We start from the raw sequence: 24,959 nt of genomic DNA on the forward strand, positions 1-24,959 counted from the left end.
ATCTTGCTTGGGATTGTTCTTGGTATCTTTTTTAACATCAAGTATATTGAGATATAATTTATATAGTATAAAATTCACCCTTTTAAGGATACAGTTTTATGAGTTTCAACAAATTTATGCAGATATTAGCTATCAACACAATCATATTATAAATAGAATATTTTCACCAGCTCAAAGTTCCCTCATGACCCTTCTGAAGCCCCTGACAATCGCTGATCTGTTTAACTGCAGCTCTGCCTTTCTCAGAATGTGGAATCATGCAGCATGTGACATTTTGACTCTGCTTTATCCCTTGCCCATGATACTTCTGAGATGCATTCATGTTGTTGCTGAGTAATTTTTGATAAATATGCCACAATTTGTACATCCATTCACCTATTGATAGAAATTTGGAGATTTACAGTTTTAGAGATTATGAATAAATCTGCTATAAACTTTCTTGTACCGGTCTTTATGTGGATGTATGTTTTCATTTTTCATAGGTAAATACCTAGGAGTGGGCTTTTCTAGATCACATGGTAAGTGTGTGTTTAATTTTGTAAGAAACTCCCAACGAACGCATTGTCCCAAGTTGCTGCACCAGTCAGTGTACATTCCCACAAGCAGTGCATGAGAGTTCCTGTTGCTTGTGAAATAAATGGTCAGCATTCAGTGTTGTCAGCTTTTAAAATTTTCTCCTTTCTAGTGGGCATGTAATGGTATCACATTATAGTTTTAATTTGCATTTTCCTGGTGACATGAGATACGGAACCTTCCTCCCATGCTTGTTTCCCATCTGTATGTCTTCTGTGGCAAAGTGTCTGTTCATACATTTTGCCCATTAAAATTAAAACATTTTATATTGTTTGTTTTCTTATTGTTGATTTGTGAGGGTTTGTTATATGCTATGAATACCAGTCATTTATCAGATATGTATTTTTCAAATGTTTTCTCCTAAAGTATGCCTTGAATTTTTATTTTCTTAATGTCTTTAAAGAAACGGAATTGTTTAATCTCGGTAAAGTAAAATTTGTCATTTTTTGTCTTTTATGGTTTGTATTTCCTGTGTCCTAAGAATTCTGCACATTCCCAAGGTCACAAAGATTATCTCCTGTTTTCTCCTAGAAATTATATAGTTTTAGGTCTTTAAATTAGGTCTCTGATCTATTCCCCATCCCCCATCCATTTTGAGCCACTTTAAAAATATATAGTGCAAGATTAGAGTTGAGGTTCACTTTCCCCCAGGGATGTACATTTGAGCATTGTTTGTTCAGAGATCTGTTATCTTCTTCACTGGTCATCTTTGCTCTTTCACCAGACAGCCATCTGTGCTGGCATCTGTCTGGACTCTGTATTCCAGTCCACTGCACTCCATTCCTGTCTTCTCACTGGCACCAAAGTGTTCTGTTTACTGTAGCTTTATAATAAGTCTTGAAATCAGTTACAGTGAGTCCTCTAATGTAGGTCTTTTTCAAAATTGTTTTTCCTATAAAGTCCTTTGCTTTGATTCTAAAATACAAATTTTAGAATCAGCTGTCAATTTCTACAAAAAAAGACCACTGAGATTTTGATTGAGATAGTGTTGGATCTGCAGAACAATTTGGGGAGAATATGCATGTTTTTAAAACTTTTATTTCCATTTTATCTTGTTTGTATTAAGATATAATTCACACACCATAGACGTCAGTGGTTTTTAGTATATTCGCTAGCGTGTACAGCCATTATCACTATCACCACCCGTAAAACAACCCCAGGAGCAGTCACTCCCCACTCCTTCTTCCTCCTTTCTGTTCCTATGGATTTGCCTACTCTGAAGTTTTGTATTAATGGAATCATACAACATGTGGCTGTTGGTGTCAGATTTCTTTCACTCAGCATATTTTCAAAGTTTATGCATGTTATGGTATGTATTAGTACTTTATTCCTTTTTATGGCTGAATAATATTCCATTGTATGGATGGACCACATTTTGTTTATCCATTATAGTTGACGGGTATTTAGTTCGTTTACACTTTTTGGGTATTTAGTTTGTTTACACTTTTTGGCTATTATGAATAATGCTTCTACAAACATTCCTGTACAAGTTTTTTATATGGACATATATTTTAACTTAGCTTGAGTTTATATGTAGAAGTAGAAGTGTAGTGTCATATCTTAACTCTGTGTTTACCTTTTTGAGAAGATGCCAAGTGGTTTTTCACAGATGCTGTACCATTCGACATTCCCACCCACATGTGTGAGCGTTCCGGTTTCCACACATCCTTGTCAACACCCATCTTCTATTTCTTTATGGTACAGCTATCCAAGTAGGCCTGAAGTAGTATCGCACTGTGGTATTGATTAGCATTTCCCAAGTCACTAGTGATGTGGAACATCTTTTCTTGTGCTTATTGGCCATTTGTATATCTTCTTTGGAAAAATGTCTATTCAAGTTTTTTGCCTACTTTTAAATTGTTTGTTCTTTATTGTTGAGTTGTAGGTTTTTTAAATATATATATTCTGGATACTAGACACTTTCAGAGATAAGATTGCTATCAGTTTTCTTTCATTTAGTAGATTGTCTTTTCATTTTCTTGGTAGTACCTTTTGAAATTAAAAAGTTTTTAATTTCAGTGAAGTTCACTTTACCTATTTTTTCTTTGGTTGTGTGCAGTTAAGTCATAGCTAAGAAACTACTGGCTAATCCGAGGTTATGGAGATGTACACTGGTGTTTTCCTCTAAGAAGTTTGTAGTCTTAGCTCTTACATTTAGGTCTTTGGCCCATTTTCAATTAATTTTTGTCTGTGGTGTGAAGTAGGGGTCCAGAGTCATTCTTTTGCATGGGGATATTCAGTTGTCACAGCACTCCATATTTAAAAAGACGATTATTTTCCTATGGAATGGTCTTAGTATTCTAGTCAGAAATCATTTCACCATAGATGGGAGGGTTTATTTCTGGATTCTCAATTCTAACCCATTGGTCTATATATATTCTTTTTCTTTTTTTTGAGACAGAGTCTCACTCTGTAGCCCAAGCTGAGGTACAGTGGCGCGATCTTGCTCACTGCAACCTCCACCTCCAGGGCTCAAGTGATTCTTGTGCCTCTCAGCCTCCCGAGTAGCTGGGATTACAGGCATGCACCACCATGCCCAGCTAATTTTTTGTATTTTAGTAGAGACGGGGTTTCACCATGTTGCCCAGGGTGGTCTCGAACTCGTGAGCTCAGGCAATCTGCCTGCCTTGGCCTCCCAAAGTGGCGTGAGCCACCGTGCCTGGCCAGTCTATGTATATTCTTAAGTCAGTACTATTTTTTGGATCCTGGAGATTTGTAGGTTTTGAAATTGACAAGGGTGAGTCTTCTAACTTAGTTCTTCTTTTCCGAAATTTTGACTATTTTTTTTTGTCATTGTTGCATTCCATGTGAATTTTAGGATCAGCTTGCCATTTCAATAAATAATGGCAGATCTGACAGTGATTGCCTTGAATCTGTAGATACATTTGGGGAGTATTGCCATGACAACAATATGAAGTCTTTCAGTCAGGAACATGAGATGGCTTTGTGTTTATTTAGCCCCTCTGTGATTTCTTTCAACATGTTTGATAGTTTTCACAGTGCAAGTCTTGCATTTTTGTTAAACTTATTCTAAGTATTTTTTGCTTTTCCATGCTATTATAAATGTAATTGTTTTCTTAATTTTATTTTGGGTTTTTCTTGGCTAGTGTATATAATAAATATAACTCATTTTTATATATTGATCTCGTATCTTGCAATCTTACTAAACTTGTTTTGTAGCTCTAATTATTTTTTTACAGTTTCTAACCCACAGGCTCTTTATTTCTTTTACTTCTCTTAGGGTACTTACTGGGATCCCCAGTGGGATGTTGATTAGAGATGGTGAGAATGGACATCTTTGTCTTGTTTCTGCTCTTGGGGGAAGCATCTGGTTTCTCACCTTAAGTATGATGATAGCTTTTTATCAGGTTAAGGAATTTGCTGAAAATTTTTTTCATGAATGCTGGTTGAATTTTGTCACATATTTTATCTACATCAATTAAAATAATGTATGGTTTTTCATTTTTAATCTATATAATGGCAAATTACTTTGATTTTTGATTGTTGAGCGAAGGTTTCCAAGTTAAATCCTACTAAGTTATGATGTGTTGCAGTAAAGGGATTTTGTTAAGAATTTGTGCATCTATATTCATGGGGGATTTGGGTTTGTAGTGTTCTTTCCTTGAAGTGGCTTTGTATAGGTTTGCTGTTAAGATAAATTTGACCTCATAAAATGATTTGGGAAGGATTTCCTCCTTTTCTGTTTTCAGGAGTTTGTGTGAAGTCATGTTTTATCTTTCTTAAATTGTTTATTAGAATTTGCCATTAAAGCAATTTGGGCCTGGAGTTTCTTGTTGTTGTTGTTGGAGAGTTTTTAAACTGTGAATTCAGTTTCTTTAATTGTTATAAGATTTTTTTCTGTGTGGATCTGAGTTTTTGTTTGATATCATCCGGAACAGCTTCCACTAACATTCCATGTTTTTTATCTTGTCAAATATCACCTCTGCCACATTATTTTTCTCTTCTTTGGAAACCTCAGTTACATTATATCAGACGTTCTTACTCTGTACTTCTCATCATTTCTTTTCATATTCACCTTCCTTCTCTGGTTTTTACTGTAATCCACGGTAGACAGACAGAACACAGCCCAGAGGGACAAAGAGATATAAACTACTCAAGAGAAGATTTCAGACATGGAGAGACATGGACAAGTTATAACATATAATTCACTGGTTTTCCAGAAAGAGAAGGGGGGACAATGGAGTAAAAGTAACATTTGGAATAATGGTTAACAGTTTTCTAGGGTGCGTGAAAGCCACCAATCTACAGTTTCAAAAACTCTAACAAATACCAGCCTGGTGAAATGAAGTCTATATTTAGATATATCATGGTGAAACTCTGGAACACCAAAGACAAGTACAAGATCTTAACAGAGAGAAAAGACATTGCCTTCAAAGAAGCAACATTAAGGCTGACATGGCTTCTTACTGGCACCAGTGGAAAGGAGAAGATAGCTGGATAATATCTAACGTGCTGAGAGAAAAGAACTGACATTCTATTAGGTTGGTGCAAAAGTAATTGCAGTTTTTGCCATTAACCTGCAATTACTTTTGCACTAACTGATATACTTAATATATCTTTCAGGAATTATAGAAAAATAAATACATTTTTATACAAACACAAGTGGAGATAATTTGATACCTATAGGACTTTATTAAAAGTATTTCCGGTTTTTCTAGAGACAGGGTCTCACCACGTTGCCCAGGCTGGAGTGCAGTGGCTACTCATAGGCATGATCACAGTGCACCACAGCCTCAAACTCCTGGGCTCAGTCCACTCTCCTGCCTCAGCCTCCTGAGCACCTGGACTACAGGCATGCACCACTATGCCTGGCTACTAAAAGCATTTCTAAAGGACCTATTTCAGGAGTAGAGAAGGTTGTCTTCTATGGAAAGTCCGAGCTCTAAGAAGGCATTATAAACAAAGTTGTATGCATGTGAGTGAATTGAACAGGCTTGAGGCAGATGTCTCCTGGGCTAAACCACAAATGGTAGAACTAAAATAATTGACTCCAAGGTCATGTCAGCAGGAAGGGAATGGAATTAAAGAGTTTTAAGGTCCTGGGATTGCGTGGGTAGAGTGTGGGGACATTAGGCTTTGATAAGTTATGTAATTAAGTTTCGAGTAAAAAGAAAAAAATGTATAATGGGGAGAAAAATCCAAAAGAAGGCAAAAGAGGATACTTGAACACAGAAAGATGAGAAAAGTAGAAAACACAACATAAAATAGTAAATAAATCCAGATATATTGGAAATGTCTAAAATATTGATGGGCTAGATGATTTAAAAGTTCCATTGAGGCCGGGCGCAGTGGCTCATGCCTGTAATCCCAGCACTTTGGGAGGCTGAGGTGGGGCGGATCACTTGCAGTCAGGAGTTCGAGACCAGCCTGGCCAACATGGTGAAACCCCGTCTCTACTAAAAACATAAAAATTAGCCTGGCATGGTGGCGGGTGCCTGTAATCCCAGTTACTTGGGACGCTGAGGCAGGAGAATCGCTTGAACCTGGGAAGCGGAGGTTTCCGTGAGCCAAGATTGTGCCATTGCACTCCAGAGAGCGAGACTCCATCTCAAAAAAAAAAAAAAAAAAAAAAAAGTCCCGTGGGAAGAGCTGCTCCTCAGAACTCCACTGTCTTTTAGCACAGTGTTGCCACGTGGAGCCTTTCAGGGCTCTCTCCTCAGCCTTGGATTTTCTGAACTTAAGCAGGACATTGTTCCTTGGGTCCTTTCACTCTGAAGACTTATTTCTTCAGCCCGGGGAATTCTATTCTGTCGCCTTTTTGAATGCTGTTTTCTTTCTGTCCGCTCCATGGTCATTCCTTCTGGACCTCTTTGGATCTTTGTTACCGTCTCTTTTTCCCGTCACCTGCATTCTGGAGAGTGCCTTGGCTTCATCTTCTCACTGTCTCTTTGCTCGCAAGCTGTGTCCATTTTACTCCTAGGTTCACATATTAGGTTTTTATTTTGACAACATTTTTCCTTTTCAGGGTGTCCACTTGCCTCTCTTGCCTGGACAGAGCATGTGACGGTCACCTTGGACGTGTAAACTAGCGCTTGCCACTTGCTTTGTATGTTCTCAGATGACCGTCCCTCCTTCCAGTCTGGCGTCTCTCTTTCATCACATTGGCTTTCCTCAAATACTGTTTCTTTGTTACTCAGTGAGGTTTGTGTTTCCAGAATGCCTCTTGGCCTTTCTGTGGGTGTGGTTGGTCTCTGGTGAGGACAGTAGGTGAGCCGCGGGATGCTTGTCCTGTGGACGTGAGTGTCCTGGGCCTTGAGGATGCAGTGACTGCCTGAGGTGCTGGCCCTCCCTTCCCCTCTCTGCCAGCCTTGACCTGGAGCAGACACCACCACTGCCACCGCAACCAGGGAGGATGTCGGAAGGCCCAGCTGCCCAGCGCAGCTCCCGTTATCCTGATGGCATCTTGTAACTGGTCTCTCTCTGTGCAACTCTTCCGTGGAATGCACTGTCATTCCTGACACAGGCTCGTGCATTGTGTATTCTGTTTTCTTTGCAATTGTTTCTCCATCAATTTCATCTGCCTCCTTTCTTTATTTTCTATTGCTGTGTAACCAATGCAAAACTGAGTGGGTTAAAACAACAAATATGTATTATCTAAGAGATTTTATGAGTCCAGAATTCAGGGGTACCTTTCACGGGTGGGTCTGGCTTGGGGTCTCTTTTGAGGCTGCACATCAGCTGGACAGCCCACTTCCAGGGTGCTCTCACAGGGCAAGGGCAGGAGGCCTCAGCCCAGCACCTTGCGGCCTCCCCACAGGGCTGCGTGCGTGTCTGTGGGATTGCCATTCACTTTTCCTGAGCAGGCGATTGGAGAGAGAGAGAGAGAGCAAGAAGGGGTCACGGGGCCTGCATGTCCCAGTCTCGGGTGTTACACCCTGTCCCTTCTGCCACACTATGTTCTTTCCATGTGCGTTACCAAGTCAGTCCTGTCTTAAGGGAGGGTAATTGTGCTTCACCTTTTTCCTTTCTTTTCTTCTCTTTTTTTTTTTTTTTTTTTTTTTGAGACAGAGTCTCACTCTGTCACCCAGGCTGGAGTGCAGTGGCATGATCTTGGCTCAACCTTGCAACTTCTGCCTCCTGGGTTTGGGCGATTCTCCTGAGTAGCTGGGATTACAGGTGCCCACCAGCACACCCGGCTAACTTTTTTGTATTTTATTATTTTTAGTAGAGGCAGGGTTTCTCAGTGTTGGCCAGGCCGGTCTCGAACTCCTGACCTCAAGTGATCTACCTGCCCCAGCCTCCCAAACTGCCAGGATTACAGGCGTGAGCCACCACGCCCGGCCTGTGCTCTGCCTTTTTAAGAGAGATGTAGCCAACAATCTGTGGGCATTTTCTCAAACCACCTCACTCTCATTGAGGACTTCTCGGATTTTCCACGTTCGCCTTGTAGGTAAGGCCAGCAGCAACCCTTCCAGGGGGTCATGTGAGCCGTGGCTTTTCTGTCTCATCACTTTTGTGGTTACTTTCATTGCCTTTTCTTTTAGGATAGGTTTTCTCTAGGTAATTTAACCTAAAGGGACAGTACGTATCCACATCTTCCTTGCTGCTTGCTTAGGATTGAGGTTGACACATACCTCTTAGAAGGCCGGACGTTTGGTCACCGGAGCAGCAGTGCTCGGCGACTCTCCGGAGGTGCCCCCTCTGGCTTTCCGCTCGGTCAGCTGAGCCACACAAGCAGCAGTGGCGCTGCCCCTACATGGGGCATGCTTTGCAGGGCTGAGGTTTTGCAGTTCCCACCATTGAGGGCTGTAACATTTCTCTATTTCTGGCTTAGAATGTGTGTAGGATGATAATTATTTATTCAGCATTCATTCCGCTCACGCTGTGCTCCGACCGCACACCAGGCTCTGCGTGCGGTGCTGGCACAGTCTCAGGACTCCGCTTCTCAGCTGTAGGGCTCAGGGTGCAGTGGAGAAGGCGCGAAGGGGCTGCCCGCGGATGGATTTGTTCCCTTGGCCTTTCATTGTTGCTCCTCTCACTCTGTTCTCCTAAACTCGGCGTAGAGGAGCATCCTCAGGAGAAACAGGAAGAGGCAAAGTTCACTGCAAAGTTCTTTTGGGTTGAACGCCTGTAGGATAAGAATAGCAGAGGGCACCCCCAGATGAGATGCGGCCGTGGTCGAGCATCAGGATCGTCTGCTTGCACCCACCAGTGTGGTCCGGGAGCAGGGAGGTGGCAGAGCCAGGGCCGCGCCCTCCCCGCGGGTCTCCCGTGCTGCTCCCTGGCGGTTGGTTTCATCAGTGCCCTGGCGAGTGTCGCTGGTTGCACGTGGGCACTGCCCACACAGAGCGAATTCTCAGGCAGGCCCCCTTCCTCTCTCTCCCCGGAGGCTGCTTCATGGCACTCCCTCCGTTTGCCCTTGGCCGTGGGAACCTCTAGGTTGATCACTGGGTCATTTGATCTGCTTTTAGTTAGCCTTGATTTTTGTCTGCATTAAACAATTAAATGAGCTTCTAATAATACAGTGTTTTGAATGTCATACATGGCTTTTCCTGTTGAAACATCTGCAGAAAAAAATAGCTTTATTATTTGTGAGTGAAGCTGTCTAGCTCCTCCCTTTTGTTCTTAGTGAGATAATTGCTTTTGTAATACAAAGTTTCTCATTCTTTTTTTTTTCTTTTTGTTTTTGAGATGAAGTTTTGCTCTTGTTGCCTGGGCTGGAGTGCAATGGCGCAATCTCGGCTCACCGCAACCTCCGCCTCCCGGGTTCAAGCGATTCTCCTGCCTCAGCCTCCCGAGTAGCTGGGATTACAGGCATGCGCCACCACGCCCAGCTAATTATGTATTTTTAGTAGAAATGGGGTTTCTCCATGTTGGCCAGGCTGGTCTCGAACTCCCAACCTCAGGCAGTCTACCCGCCTCGGCCTCCCAAAGTGCTGGGATTACAGGCGTGAGCCACCGTGGCCGGCCAGTAATACAAAGTTTCTTGAATTCAACAATTGTGCTATAGCAAAACAAGCTGGCTGTGTATTAGTTAACCCGCCAAGTGAGGGGTGCTGCATGTTCTGACCACTTCCGTTAACCCTGCTGCCCACCATGGAGCCTCTCTCAGAAACTTCAGCTGCAGGCTGAAGGCAGGGGGCTTGCAGAGAAGCTTTTGCTGCAGTTTTCTGGACGGTGGGCAGGCAGCTGTGCTTAGGAGTACACCTGGGGTACATGGAGTCAGCCAGCTCAAGAGTGTTTTCAAGCTTTTAATTTAAAACAAATCACAGAATGTAAAAAATAGCTTTATAATGTTAGTTTTCCATTTACCACATTCTAGCAAGGGAAAGAGTGGTGCCATCGTCTGTGTGCTTGCTAAGTGATAATTATAAGCGTGGAGACAGATGTGCGCTTCCTGGGAACGGGCGGGGGCCATGCCGGAGAAGCTTTGCTCTTGGAAGGGAGGAGGTCTGGGAGTTTGGCTGCAGAGCCTTGGAGCTGGACAGAAAGGATCAGTGGTCGAGGCCCCGGGTGGGCCATGCAGCCTGGGCCAGCCTGTGGCGAGACGTGGACTTGCTGCTGTCCATGTGTGAGTACAGCCCATAGAATGGACACCTGCTGGTGTGTGTGCAGAGGGCATGGGTGTGCCTGAAACAGCATGGTGCAGGGTCAGTGGGCAGCTGCTGAGTTGGGGATGGTGCCCTTTAGGGGAAGGTGGGGGTAGACAGAGAGGCATGAGCAGATATCCCTGTGGACTTGGGTGACTGGGCACCAGGGTGACCCTCCAGGGGTGCCAGGATATCTGTGCTGAGAGGAGAGGGTGGCCAGGCTGGGGCCTGGGAAACCCTTCCCACAGCACCATCTGCATCATCAGGTTGGGGCGGGCATTGGCCAGATGAAAACAGGTGAGGTAATCAGATTTTTTGTTTCATAAAAATTATGGTCCTGAAGTGAAGTTGGTAGAAACAACAAGTTAAATAGGAGGACAGCTCAAATAGAGAAAACCCCTCAGTCACACCAAGTCAGCAGCTACAGTGAGGAGCTGCGAATGTGCTCTCCCGGCGGGCTGGGCCTGCCAGACCCCAGGGTGCACGCTGCCCCTCCCCGTGGGGCTCCTGGGACTGGTGAGGGCACCGAGGACAGTGCCATGCTGGTCCTGGGAGGGTTTGCCAGCGCGGCTCTTCCATTGTCTGCCTTCCTGAGGGGTCGGGGGCTTGTCTCCTGGCTCCTGCCTCCTGGATGGTCCCTAGGAGGCCCCTCATGTCCAGACATCGGCTTCAGTTTAGGGCTATGGGGGCTTCCACAGGGACGACTGTTCTCTGGAGTAACTGTGGATGATGCTGATAAGAAAATACAGAAGCAAGTCATTCCTCCTGAATAAGCACTGGCGATGCGCTTCCTTCATGTTCCTGAGAACGGGGAAGGCTCAAATTTTGTTCAGTCTCATAATTGTGCTGAAAAATAATGTATTCAAGTGGACGCCTTCAGAAGTCTCCCGGAGCCTGGAAGGATGAGTGCAGTAACGTTAATGCTCAGTGATGTTGGATGTGGGCTACTGTGCCTTTTAAATGTGGAAATGTTGGCACAGTTAAAGCAGCATTTTCTCCCATGGTCTTGTCTCCTGTGAGACTGACGTGGGTCCGTACAACATCGTCATCCACGGCTTCACAGTCCCAGGCTGAGGATGTAGGGAGCAGCGGCATTGACCAGCCATCCTTAGTGAGGCGCCTGCCCTGCAGACTGGCCGCTGGAGTGGCTGGCCACGCTTTGATGTGTTGCTGTGCCTCACATGACTTTCTCCTCCTCAGATACCACCAGCGATGGACCGGATTGTGCCCCCAAGGTCACGTGTTGAAGCCCAAACCCCTAGTGTGACTGCTTTTGGAGTTGGGGCCCTTGGGAGGTGATTAAGGTTACTGAGGTCATAAGGGTGGGCCTGAATTTGACAGGACTATGGCCTTGTAAGAGGAGGAAGGGATGCCAGAGCTGTCTCTCTCTCTGCACCCATGTGAGGACACAGCAGGGAGGCAGCCATCTGCAAAACCGAGGAAGAGCACCGGCACCAGATTCCAACCCAGCCAGCACCCTGATCTCCATTTCCAGCTTCCGTGGAAGCCCCCAGTCTGTGGTGTTCTGTTATGGCAGCTGAGCACATGAAAGCACTTTTTACCTCACGGTTACACTTTTGGGAAAGCAGCCTGCAGTTGGCCTGTGTGAGCACAGGCCCCAGCAGATGCCCACAGATGTCCCCGTCACTCATTGGTCATTGAAAAGACTGGAGGGAAGAGGCCGATTTCCTCTTGACAGGAAAGGTGTGTAGCTGCCAGGACTCTGCCTATCCTGAGAGTCTCCTTTCTCCCTTAGGGTTTCATAGCCAGTTAACTTGTGCATTATTTAGAGCTTTTTCTTTCTTTCTTTAAAAAAAGAAAAAACCAAATGAGAAAGCCAACACAATCAACAACAACAACAAGTGGTATCATTACAGTGTGTCAGACACTGACTAGAAACATGTCCACTTTCACACACACACTCACTCACTAATACAGTACTCAGTTTTGACCCTGACAGCAGCTCTGTGAGGGGTCACTCCCCTCCCCCCTTTTAATTGAGGCATAATTCACATAACATAAACTGTGCCGTTTTCAAGTGTATAAGTCAGTGGCATTGAGCACAGTCTTCATGCTATGCAGCCACCACGTCTGCCTACTTCCAGAACATTCTCACCCCCCCAAAGTAAAGCCCTGTGCCCGTTAAGCAGTCCCTCCCAATCCCCCCTTTCCCCAGCCCCTGGCAGCCACTAGTCTAATTTCTGTCTACAGATTTGCCCATGCTGGGTATTTAATATAAATGGAACCACACAGCATCTGGCTTCTTTCACTTGCATCCTGTTTTTGAGGTTTATCTGCATCGTCGTAGCATGTGTCAGAATTTCATTCCTTTTTATGGCTGAATCATGTTCCGTTGTATGAATATACCACATCCACTTATTGATTAGTGACATTGGTTTTTTTCCTGCTTTTCGGCTATTATGAATAGTACCACCATGAACATTCTTTTACAAGTTTTTGTTTGACACCCTTTTCAGTTCCTTAGGAGTGGACCTGGGGGACACATAGAGACTCTGTGTTAACTGACTGAGGAACTACCAGACTGTTTTCCACAGCAGCCGCACTGCACTGTTTTGCCTTCTTGAGGTGGCACTTTTTTATCCCCATTTTAAGAAATGGGGCATGGGGAGGTAAAAGGACTTGCTCAGGATAGGACAGCCCTTCGTGGTGAGGCAGCTCTGTCCTGGCCAGTCGGGAGGCCATGGCAGGGTCCCTGCTCCTGCTCCGGTGCTCATGTCAGGCCCCAGGCCCCTGCAGGTGGTGCCCTAGAGGGCACTGACAGGCTCTCAGAGAGGAGGGGGCCTGTGCTGGTCCTGAGCAGGCAGAGGGAGGGCTGTTAGAGGGGCAGGCAGTGTGAGCAAGGGCACAGATCCTGCTGGTGTTTAGTGAACTCTAGCAGGTTTGTTTTTTGCTTGATTGTTTGAGAAGGATGCCTGTAGTTTTAGGACCAGTGTCACTACCCACGTTGGCCAAAGGCCATGGTGCCAGTGTCCTTGCTGCCACGATGCACCAGCTTCTGTCTTGCAGGTGGCTGGCTGCTTCCCTCCCAGCTGCACTGGGGCACACACTGTGCGGCAGTTGCCTTCTCACCCTTTGGTTGGGAGAGCCTGGTCTGTGGGGTGCCTCTGTGTGTGGCCGCTGTGGTGCCTGCTGAGGCCTAGCCCTGCGTGGGCCTTTGCTGATGCTCCCTGCATGGGTGGCAGTGAGCCACCCTCACGTTTCTCAGCGAAAGCACTTGGACAAGATGAAGGTTTCCAGCACTGCGAGACTCTCATGTCTGTTATATTGTGTTATACTTGGCTGTGGTTTTGCTTACAGTAAATTCCTGAAGGCGTTTCTGTTGCTCAGTGGAAATCACTGGCAGAATTCTTGTTACTGAGCATCAGACTACGGGGCACCGTCATGGTGTCTTAGGGGTGTCAAAGCAGATGCATTTGAGGGGAGATGTATTCACATTTTCCAGTATATCATTACCACATTCTTGTGTGATAGCTTCCTGGTAATTCAACTTGATTTAGTGTAGTACAGCAGCACAACTTTTCCTTTCTGAGTTGTGGAGATTTAAATTTGTTGAGCAAAGGAAACACTGAAGAGGACTCAGAACACTCCAGTTGAGTGCACACATTGCATGAAGCTGATGGCTCTGCCTCCTGCTACTTTTACCCCATTGCACTGGTGTGCTTTGCCCTCCCCATGGTGGCAGCAGGCTTTCCCAGGGCGCCATCTGCAGTTGGAGGCCTGGCTGAGGACGTGCTGTGCCTGCCCTGTGAGCAGGGAGCCAGGCACCCCTGGCCTGCGGTGCTATCGTCCCCTCGTCTCCACGACAGGCACCTCTGCCTGTTCCATCTGACTCGGGGATGCCAGGGCTCCAAGGCGCAATCAGGGCATGATGACCGATGGCAGGAGGTGAGCACGTGTCAGGAGTTCCAGGAGGACGGTGTCTCTGCTTCTCTGTTCAGGGCTGTTTGGGGATTGTTACCAGAAGTATGGTTCAGGCTTTTTGTGGCACTGGCTACAGACTGCATTGCCTGTGCTGACTTAGCTCAGCCTCAGCCCCTCTTTCATTTGTTTCTCCACTGAATCCTTGTCTTCTTGCATTCACTGGGCATTGGCTAAGGCCCAGCTCAGTTCCAGGGCCCCACAAGACACTATGGGTGGCATGAGATGGGTGGGTTTTCCCACAGTGCTCTCTCATGGTTATTCTGTGATTTGAATTGAGTGTACACAGGTTTCTACAGTTGAGGGAGTGTTGGATGACCCATTCCTCAGGGTAAAAGTCGCCCTCCCAAACCTGTCCCTGAGTGCAGGTGACAGTGCGTGCTCACCATTAGAAGATGCGGGTGCTCACTCAGGGCTGTCTGCTGCCTGTGCTGGGACTGTGGGCGCATCGCCTGTGCGTGCAGCTGGAGCACCTGCGTCTCTGAAATGAAAGGGATCTTCAAATGGGCGGCCCCTACCGTGCTTTGTTCAGTTTAATTCTTAGAACCGCCTATCCAGGCCGGTCTTATGTTCCCCCTACAGAGGAGAGAACTGGTGTCTGGACCTTTTAGTTGCCTTCTCTGAAACTCTGGGTTGGCGTGCAGGCCAGCCTGCCTCTGCCCCACCCATGGTTGCAGGTTCTCTCTGGGGTCCTAAAGTCCTGCATTTCTGCCTTGCCAGGTCTTCACTCTGGCTGGCCGTCTCTCGTAGGCAGGCCTCTGGTGTGTGATATTCAGGGAGGGAAAATGGGCCGCTCGTTTCACAAGTGATAGAAATGTGACGTGACATATTTCAGAGAAAGCTTAACAGTACGGCAGCTCTGTGACTCAGCCCAGCAGAAACTGCATCTCTTATTAGGAAAAATACACTTTATTATTGAGTCTGTGGGAAGACAAAATGGAAGAAGAACTTTTCTGGACATTGTTTAGCCTGCAGGAGGTTTTGTTTAGCCCTGAGGTGCACAGTGGGCCGTGGAGATGGTAGTGCTCACCACCACAGGACATGGTGAACGCCGGGGGGTTGGCAGGTGGCGGCCTCGTGTTGGACATGGTGCATAATCGACGGCGACCCCGCCTCCCTCCTTGTGTCCGTCTGGACGGCGCCCCTGAACTCCGCCGAAGGGGCGCCTCCTCTCCCCTGAAGTCAAATTAGCGAACAGAAGATTAAGAATATGGAAAGTAAATGAAATTTTGATCATTTCTTTTCATGATTACAGTTCCTCTAGACTTTATCTAAAGCTATTTTGAAGCCAAATATAATTTTTTATTCATATTTCCTTTTCTTTTTAGACTATCGTTTTACAATTTTTAATCTCTTGTTTCATTGAGTTTTTCTTTTCCTTCTTGTCTCTGAAAGCACATAGCAGGCCATTGACTAAAATCACCTGTTTCTTTTTGTGCATATTTCTGAACATGCGTTCTTCTACCTTCTGCTGTGTTGTTGCGTTTTTCTTCATGTGGCAGAGATTTTTTTATGGCTTCTGTGTTTCTTTCTTTCTGTTTGCTGCTCCCTGAAGGAGAAGTCAGTGCTGGTCTTGCCTTCTTCCCAGCATGCATGTATGGACATTTTCTGCTGTGAGCCCTCATTTTTCACCGGGATCTCCTTTAAGGTTATTCGGACCCTGAGCTGGATGAAAGTAGCAGGAGGCAGAGCCATCAGCTTCATGCAATGTGTGCACACCAGTTCTGGGTCCCCCCCCAGCCTTATGGGGTGCTGAAAGGGGGCTTGGTGGCCTCTGGTCCCATGTGGCACCCTGTGTGGCTGGGGCCAGCCTCTGCAGCCATGTATCCCCAGCATCTCCCTCACCCACTGCCTCCATGGCACACTGCTTTTCAGGAAGGGCAGGAGAGGGGCCTCTAGAACCCGCTGCCCATGCCGTCACATGGGAGCTTGCGGAGGGCCCTGCATCTGTGCTTTCCAGTGGTTTGTTTTCCTGATTTCTTCAATCAATTCAGTGGAAATTTGGGAAAGATGGAGTGTAAACATGTGTGCCTGAGTCACCTGTCTCCCTTGGCCAGTCCTCATGTCCTGGCCGGAAGGCCTGCTCTTCCCCCTGGCTCAGCCAGGGGTCTGCATTGCTGTCCGTTGATAGAATTCTTGGTGCTTTATGATGCAGCTGCTCTTGTTGCCTTGAACCAGGATTTGAATATTGTAACATTAAGTTTTTTGCATGTTTATGTCCAGTAGATTATGTATTTTGAGACTAGACAGTGGGCTAATTAATATTCCACACGGGGTCCCATGGGACACATGTTCATGATGAGGTCACTAAAGTTCTGTTTGAAGCACATGGTGGGTGTTCAATAAAGACTTAGAGATTTTGGTTGACCAGACATTTAGCATTAATTAGCAGTCTAGTGTGGTGGGTGACTGAAAAGTAAATGTAAGCTTTGAGCATTTTCAGAGCATCATTTTGTCTAAAATTAATCAGTGTATTTCACCGTCTTAAACTAAAAACGAAAAACAGTATCATTTTAGAATATGCAGTGAGATCATTTGACAAAATGCAACACTCCCTTCAGATACAAACGTTCAGGAAACTGATAATAGAAGGAATCTTCCTCAGATGCATGGTATTTATGAAAAATCTAGAGCTAACCTCATATTTGATGGCGCAAGACTGAATACTTTCCCCTAAGATGAGGAGTAAGGCAAGGAAACCTGCTCTCATCTCTTCTATTCAGTATTTTACTGGAGGTTCTAGCAAGTTCAATAGTCAAGAAAGAGGCATTGGAATTGAAAAAGAAGAAGTAAAACTGTCTTTCCTCTCAGTCAGCCTGTTTGACCCTGTAGTACCTACTACAGAATCAAAACAAAGCTCCTGAACTAATGAGTAAGTTTATCAAGGCTGCAGGATGTAAGATCAGCATACAAAAATCAATTTTATATCTGTATACCAGCAACAAATAATTAAATATTAAAGTAAATTATTAGTTTTTTGTTAACCTATTTATTTAATTATACAAATTTATGGGACACGTGAAATTTTGTTACATGTGTATAATGTGTAGTGATCAAGTCAGGATATTTAAGGTGTCCATCACCTGAATGCAATATAGTTTTGTTAAATACATTCACCCTACTCTGATATTATTGGGTTTATTCCATCTATCTTACTGAAGGTTTGTAATCCACTTCCTTTCCTCTTCATCCTCTCCCCTAACCCCCATTCACCCTTCCTAGTCTCTAGTATTTATCTTTCCATTGTGTACCTCCATGTGATCAAATTTTTTAGCTTCCACATATAGGTGAGAACATAAGATATTTGTCTTTTTGTGCCTGGCTTATTTCACTTAAGGTAATGACTTTGAGTTCCATCCATGTTGCTGCAACTGACATGGTTTTATTCTTTTTTAAGGCTGCATAGTATTCCTTTGTGTATATATACTACATCTTCTCTGTCCATTCACCCTTTGATCAATACTTAGGTTGATTCCATATCTTTATTATTGTGAATAGTACTACAATAAACATGGGAGTGCAGGTACTACTTTGATATACCGATTTTATTTCCTTTGGGTAGATACCCAGTAGTGGGATTGCTTGATTTAATGGTAATTTTATTTTTAGTTTTTTTGAAAAATCTCTGTACTGTTTTCCATAGTGGCTGTACTCGTTTACATTCCCACCAATGATATATAAGTATTTTCTTTTTCCTGCATCCTCACCAACACCTGTTATTTTTTGATTATGGCCATTCTATTTTTAATAACAGCCATTCTGAATGGTTCAAGATGACATCTCATTGTGGTTTTGATTTGCATTTCTCTGGTGATTAATTATGTTGAACATTTTTTTCACATACTTCTTGGCTGTTTGTGTGTCTTCTTTTAAGAAATGTCTATTAAGGTCCTTTGTTCACTTTTTAGTGGGACTATTTGTTTTTTTCCCTTTTGATTGAGTTCCCTTTATATTCTGGATATTAGTCCTCTGTCAGAAGAATAATTTGCAGATATTTTCTCCCTATTCAACAGGTTGTCTTTTCACTCTGCTGATTGTTTTCTTTGCTGTGCAGAAGCTTTTTAATTTAATATAGTTCCATTTGTCTATTTTTGTTTTTGTTGCCTATGCTTTTGCAGTCTTAGTCATAAATTCTTTGCCTAGACCAATGTCCGGGAGAGTTTTCCCTAGGTTTTCTTCTAGTATTTTTATAGTTCCAGGTCTTACATTTAAGTATTTTTATAGTTTCAGGTCTTACAGTTAAGTATTTTTATAGTTTCAGGTCTTACATTTTAAGTATTTAATCCATTTTGAATTGATTTTTGTGTATGGTGAGAGATAAGGTCGAATTTTATTCTTCTGCATGTGGCTATCCAATTTTTTCCACCACCATTTATTGAAGAGGGTGTCCTTTTCCCCCAGTGTAAGTTCTTGTCAGCTTTGTTGAAGATTATGTTGAACATTTTTTCACATACTTCTTGGATGTTTGTGTGTCTTCTTTTAAGAAATGTCTATTCATGTCCTTTGTTCACTTTTTAATGGGACTATTAAACCAGAAGCTTTGTGGTTTTATTTCTGGGTTCTCTATTCTGCTCCAGTGATCTCTGTGTCTATTTTTATATGAGTGCCATACTGTTCTGGTTACTGTACCCTTGTTATATATTTTGAAGTCAGATAATGTAATGCCTCCAGCTTTGTTCTTTTTGCTCAGGATTGCTTTAGCTATTTGTGCCCTTTTTTGGTTCCATATGGATTTTAGAATTTTTTTTTTCTAATTCTGTGAATGAGGTTGGTATTTTGATAGGGGTTGCATTGAATCTGTAGATTGCTTTGGGCAATATGGTCATTTTAATGATATTAATTCTTCGTATCCACGAACATGGGATGCTTTTCCATTTGTGTCATCTTCAATTTCTTTCATCAGCACTTTGTAGTTTTCCTTATAGAAATCTTTTGTTTCCTTGGTTGAATTTATTCCTAGGTATTTTGTGTAGCTATTGTAAATGTGATTGTCTTCTTGATTTCTTTCTTGACTAGATCACTATTGGTGTGTGGAAATGCTGCTGATTTTGTATGTTGATTTTGTATCCTGCAACTTACTGAATTCATTTATCGCATCTAAAAGTTTTATGGGGCCGGGCGTGGTGGCTCACACCTGTAATCCTAGCACTTTGGGAAGCCGAAGTGGGCAGATCACAAGGTCAAGAGATTGAGATCATCCTGGCCAACATGGTGAAACTCCATATCTACTAAAAAAAAATGCAAAAATTAGCTGGGCGTGGTGGTACGTGCCTGTAATCCCAGCTACTCAGGAGGCTGAGGCAGGAGAGTCCCTTGAACCTGTGAACCGAGATTGCGCCACTGCACTCCAGCCTGGCGACAGAGCAAGACTCCATCTCAAAAAAAAAAAAAAAAGAAAAAAGAAAAAAAAAGTCTTTTTGGTGGAGACTTTAGTTTTTTCTGGATAAAATTATATCATCAGCAAAGAAGGACAATTTGACTTCCTCTTTTTCAACTTGGTTTCCTTTTATTTATTTCTCTTTCCTGGCTGCTCTGGCTAGGACTTCCAGTATTATGTTGAATAGGAGTGGTGAAAGTACGTATCTTTATCTTCTTCTAATTCTTAGAGAGAACACTCTTAGCTTTTCTCTAGTATTATGTTGGTTGTGGCTTTGTCATATATGGCTTCATTATTTTGAGGTATGTTACCACTATGCTTAGTTTGTTGAGAGTTTTTATCATGAGGAGATGTTGAATTTTATCAAGTGCATTTTTGCATTTATCGAGATGGCCATATGGTTTTTATCACTCACTCTGTTATGTGATATATCATGTTTATTGATTTCTGTATGTTAAACCATACTTGTATTCCTGGTATAAATCTCACTTGATTATGGTGTATTATTTTTCTGATGTGCTGTTGGATTTGGTTTGCTAACATTTTGTTGAGCATTATTGTGTCTGTGTTCATCAGGGATATTGGCCTGTAGTTTTATTTTGTTGTATTCTTGTCTGGTTTTGGTATCAGGGTAATGCTGCCCTCGTAGAATGAATTAGGAAGATTTCCCTTCTCTTTGATATTTTGGAGTAGTTTCTGGAGGATTAGTATTCGTTTTTCTTTGTACTTTTGGTAGAATTCTGCTGTGAATTCACCTGGACCTGGACTTTTCTGTATTGGGAGACTTTTACTACTGATTCAGTCTCACTATTCCTTATTAGTCTGTTCAGGATTTTTATTTCCTCCTGACTCAGTCTTGGCAGGTTGTATACTTCCAGGAGTTTATCCATTTCTTCCAGGTTTTCTAGTTTGTGAGTATATCGCTTTTTTTTTATAATAGTCTCTGATGATCTTTTGTATTTCTGTGGTATCAGTTTAATTAATGCCTCCCTATTCATTTCTGATTTTGTTTTCTTTGGTTCTTCTCTCTTCTTTTTTATTTAAAAAAATTTTTAGAAACAGGGTCTCACTGTGTTGCCCAGGCTGGAGTGCAGTGGCATGATCACAGCTCACTGCAGCCTCAAACCACTGGGTCAAGCAGTCCACCAGCCTCAGCTTCCCAAGTAGCTAGGACTACAGATGGGTACCACCACTCCTGGCTAACTTTTTAAATTTTTCTTTAGAGATAAGGTCTTGCTATGTTGCCCAGACTGGTCTTGAACTCCTGGCCTCAAGCAGTCTTCCCACACTGCAGCTCTCAAAGTGCTGGGATTATAGGCTGAACCACTGTGCCCAGCCTTCTTCTTTTCTTGGTTAGTCTAACTAGTAGTTTATCAATTTTGTTTATCTTTTTGAAAAGCCAAATTTTTGTTTCATGCATCCTTTGTATTATTTTTCTGGTCTGTATGCCATTTAGTTCTCCTCTGATTTTTATTATTTCTTCTCTTCTGCTAATTTGGGGTTCAGTTTGTTTTTGCACTTCCAGTTCCTTGAGATGCATTATTAGACTGTTAATTTGTAAGCTGTCTGCTTTTTTCAGGTAGGCATTTATTGCTATAAAATTCCCTCTTAGCTCTGCTTTTGCTGTATCACACAGGTTTTGGTATGTTGTGTTATTTTCATTTGTTTCAAGGATTTTTTTATTTTCATTTTTTCTTTATTGACCCAGGAACATACTGAATTTCCATCTATTTGTGTAGTTTCCAAAGTTCCTGTTGGTATTGATTTCTGGTTTTATTCTGTTGTGGTCTAAGAAGATAGTTGATATATGATTTTTAAAAATTTTTTGAGACTTGTTTTGTAGTCTGTCCTGGAGAATGTTCCTTTCATGTGCTGATGAAAATGAGTATTCTGAAGTTGTTGGGTAGAGTGTTCCGTAAATGTCTGTTAGGTCTATTTGGTCTGAAGTCCAATTTAAATCTAATGTTTCTTTGTTGATTTTCTCTCTAGAGTGAAAATCACTCTCTGAGAGTGGGGTGTTGAAGTCTCCCACTGTTTTTGTATTTGAGTCTCTCTCTCTCTCTCTCTCTCTCTCTCTGTCTGTCTGTCTCCCTCTTTAGATCTAGTAATGTTTGCTTTATGAATCTTGATGCTCTGGTGTTGGGTATATATATATATATTTAGAATTGTTATATCCTCTTCCTGGATTGATCCATTTATCATTATTTAATGACTTTCTTTGTCTTTTACCTTTCTTGACTTAAAGTCTATTTTATCTGATATAACTATAGCTTCTGGTCACTTTTGGTTTCCAATTTGTACAAAATATTTTTTTCCATCCCTTTAATTTCAGTTCATATGTGTCTTTACTGACAAGGCTAGTTTCTCGTAAGCAGCATTTAGTTGGATCATGTTTTTAAAATATATTCAGCCATTCTGTTTCTGGAGCATTTAACCTGTTTGCATTTGAGGCGATTATATGACAGGTTTGTTTCTGTCGTATGGTTGTTTTCTTGCTTTATGTATTCTTTGTTTCTTTTTCTCTTATTAATTTGGGTGGATTTTTCTAGTGGTACCATTTAAGCCATTTCTGTTCCTTCTTTGTGTGATGCTTTACCACTGAGTTATGTTTTCATGTATTTTCATGTTTGTACTTCCAGGTTTAGGACTCCCTTGAGCATTTCGTGTAGGGATGATGTAGTGGTAACAAATTCCCTCAGCATTTGCTTGTCTTGAAAGGACTTTATTTACAAAGCATAATTTTGCTGGATATAGTCTTCTTGGATGGCAGGTTTTTTTGTTTTTTGGTTTTTTCCCCCATTACTTTGAATATATCATCCCATTCTCTTCTGGCCTGTAAGGTTTCTGCCCAGAAATTTGCTGTCAGTCTGAAGGGATTTCCTTTATAGATGACTAGATGCTTTTCTCTTGATGTTTTTAGGATTTGCTCTTTATCTTCGGCTTTAGAGATTTTGACATAATATGCTACAGAGAAGACCTTTTTGCATTGCGTCTGCCTGGGAATCACTGAACATTCTTTATCTAAATGTCTAAATCTTCTGCTAGACTTGAAAAGTTTTCATCTATTATTTCATTAAATAGGTTTTCTAGTTCTGCCTTTATCTCTTCACCCTTGGGGATACTGATATTTAGAATATTCTATCACTTTATGTTGTTCCAAATGTCATGAAGGATTTCCATATTCTTTTTTATCTTTATTTTTATCTGACTGGATTATTTCCAAAGACTTGTCTTCAAGTACAGAGATTCTTTCTTCTGCCTGATTTAGCCTATTGTTGAAGCTTTCAAATGTATTTTGTATCTCCTTCAATGAATCTTCAGTTCTAGAATTTTTTTTTTAAGTATTTGTCCCTTTCATAAATTTCCCATTTATATAATGAATTCTTTTTCTGATTTCTTTGTATTATTTTTCAGAATTCTCTTGTATCTCACTGAGCTTCCTTAAAATCAATATTTTGAATTCTTTATTTGGAATTTCAAAAATTTCTTTTTGATTAAGATCTATTATTGATGGAGAATTATTGTGTTCCTTTGGGGAGGGCCTTTTTTTTTTTTTTTTGGTTTCTCATGTTTCTTGTGTTCATACTTTGATGTCTGCACTTCTAGTATAATAGTTGCTTCTTCCTATTTTTGAATTCACTTCATAGGGAGGACTTTTTCCTGAAGATGAATCTGTCATGTTGGTTGGGATATTCTGGGTTTGATTCTGGGTGCATGCAGTAGTGAAGTCTCTGTATGATATCTTTGTCTGTAAACAGCATTGGTGGTGTCTGTGATTTCTTCAGTAGGTTAGGGTGCAGTTAGTAGTGGAGCTGTGCTGAAGTTGTGCTGGGGACTGGGATGCCAGGTGAGCCAGACTTAAGGCCCCACTAGAGGCAGCATTGGATTGAGTGTGCCCATCTTTATGTCCCAGGGTGGCATATCCTGGCACCTATGCTGGTGGTTACCAGTAGGCCGATTATTGGGCCTCCATGTGTCTTGCTTGGATACTGGTAATAGCAGCAGTGGACCAAGCTGGTGGGTGGGTTCTTGGGCCCCTGGGAAACTGGCATGGGCGATGACAATAGCAGTGGTGGGATGATACTCTGGGTCCTAGGCAATGTACATTTATGTTGGTGGTGGCTGTGATGAGCAGGGAGGGCCAGTCGTCAGATCCACAGGTGGTACTTGCAGGTAGGTGCCAGCTGAGGTGATAGCAGCTGGGAGATGAGACCCAAACTCAAGCCCCTGGAAGGAGTGCTAAGGCACCCACAATGGTGGATTGGGTTGGGCAGTGCCCGGGACCCTGGGCTACATGCTCTGTCTTGGAATAGGGTAAGAGGGTGAAATTGGGCTGGGTGGGCTTGTGTTCAAGCAAGACCCCCCAGTAGTGAGGGCAGGTACCAGCTTTGGTTGGCGGGGGTGGGTCGATCCTCAGGCCCCAGGTGGAGTGCTGGGTGAAGAGTGGGAGCAGCTGCACTGATCCCTGCCACTGGAGCAGGTGGGTCCATCCTTGGTGGCCAAAGCCTGGGTTGATGGATAGGGAATGCACACCCCTCTCAGCTCCCAGTCCCCACAGGGCTTGCCCCCCAGCCCTGGTGGCAGTAGGCTGTGCCTCACTTGGTTCTTATCCTCAGCTGTGGGAGCACTCCCAGCTTTTTCCCCAGTCCCAGCAGCGACAGCCTGAGTTTCCATAATGCCTCAGTAGCTGTTGGGCCCTAGGACATCACGCAGTCTGCCAAAGGCTAGGTTTGAAAATGGTGCCTTGCTGTAGCCACTGAGGTCTCAGGGAGTTGTAGGACCCAGCATGAGCTCCCTCCCTGAAGCAGCTCTGTCCCACAGTCTCCTGGCATCTCCTGATGTTATTTTCAGGGCTGGCGAGGGTTGAGGGAGTCTCCCATGGCCAGAATTGCAAGATTTCATGGTGGGGATGTGGGCCACTGGAAGTTTCTCACTCAGCCTTTCCTTGTGTTGGGAAGTCACTCTTGGCTCCCGACCAATCCCAGCCAGGCAGGCTCCCCCTCTTCCTTTTCCTTAACTCACTTTTGGTATTTCCTGTTACTTCTCTGTTGAATTCACATTCTCTCTTGGGTAATGTATTCAAAAAGTGACCGTACATTCTTTTGGTTCTTCAAAGTGGAGGAGGTGGGCATAAATTGCATCTCGTCATCCATCTTGAAGCTCCTCTCCATGAAAAAAATATTATTTTTAATAACATTAGAAATCTAAGTTGGACAAGAGATGTTCAACACTTGAACACGTAAAACTACAAAATATTGCCAACAGAAATTGTTGAAGATAAATACATTGAGAGATATACCATGTTCGTTGTTAAGATGACTCAATATTGTTAAGATGTTAATTCTCCCCACGTTGATCTATAGAATCAATGAACTCCCAATCAAAGTCCCAGAAGGCTTTTCATAGACATTTGACTATAACAGTACTTGGTTTTATGACTTATTATAGGCTGCAATAGTCAATGCAGTGTGGTATTGCTGTTAAGATAGACAAGTAGATCAGTGGATCAGAATAGAAAG

The 24,959-nt window shown here is 43.1% G+C and overlaps 1 protein-coding gene across 50 annotated transcripts in view; it reads left to right on the top strand.

Annotated features, from left to right (window-relative positions):
* PCBP3 (poly(rC) binding protein 3) overlaps positions 1 to 24,959 on the top strand; it is a 309,972-nt gene that overhangs the window by 118,274 nt on the left and 166,739 nt on the right. For 34 of the 50 annotated variants that reach the window (XM_063803571.1, XM_054675260.1, XM_054675261.2 and 31 more), the window contains one exon: positions 483 to 518. The exons of the other annotated variants lie outside the window; for them this stretch is intronic. The gene's annotated coding sequence lies outside the window, so the exon portion shown is untranslated. The remainder of the gene's footprint in view (positions 1 to 482; positions 519 to 24,959) is intronic. 50 annotated transcript variants of the gene reach the window in all.

This window comes from Pan troglodytes, chromosome 22, assembly GCF_028858775.2.
Source record: "Pan troglodytes isolate AG18354 chromosome 22, NHGRI_mPanTro3-v2.0_pri, whole genome shotgun sequence".
Classification (NCBI taxonomy): domain Eukaryota; kingdom Metazoa; phylum Chordata; class Mammalia; order Primates; family Hominidae; genus Pan; species Pan troglodytes.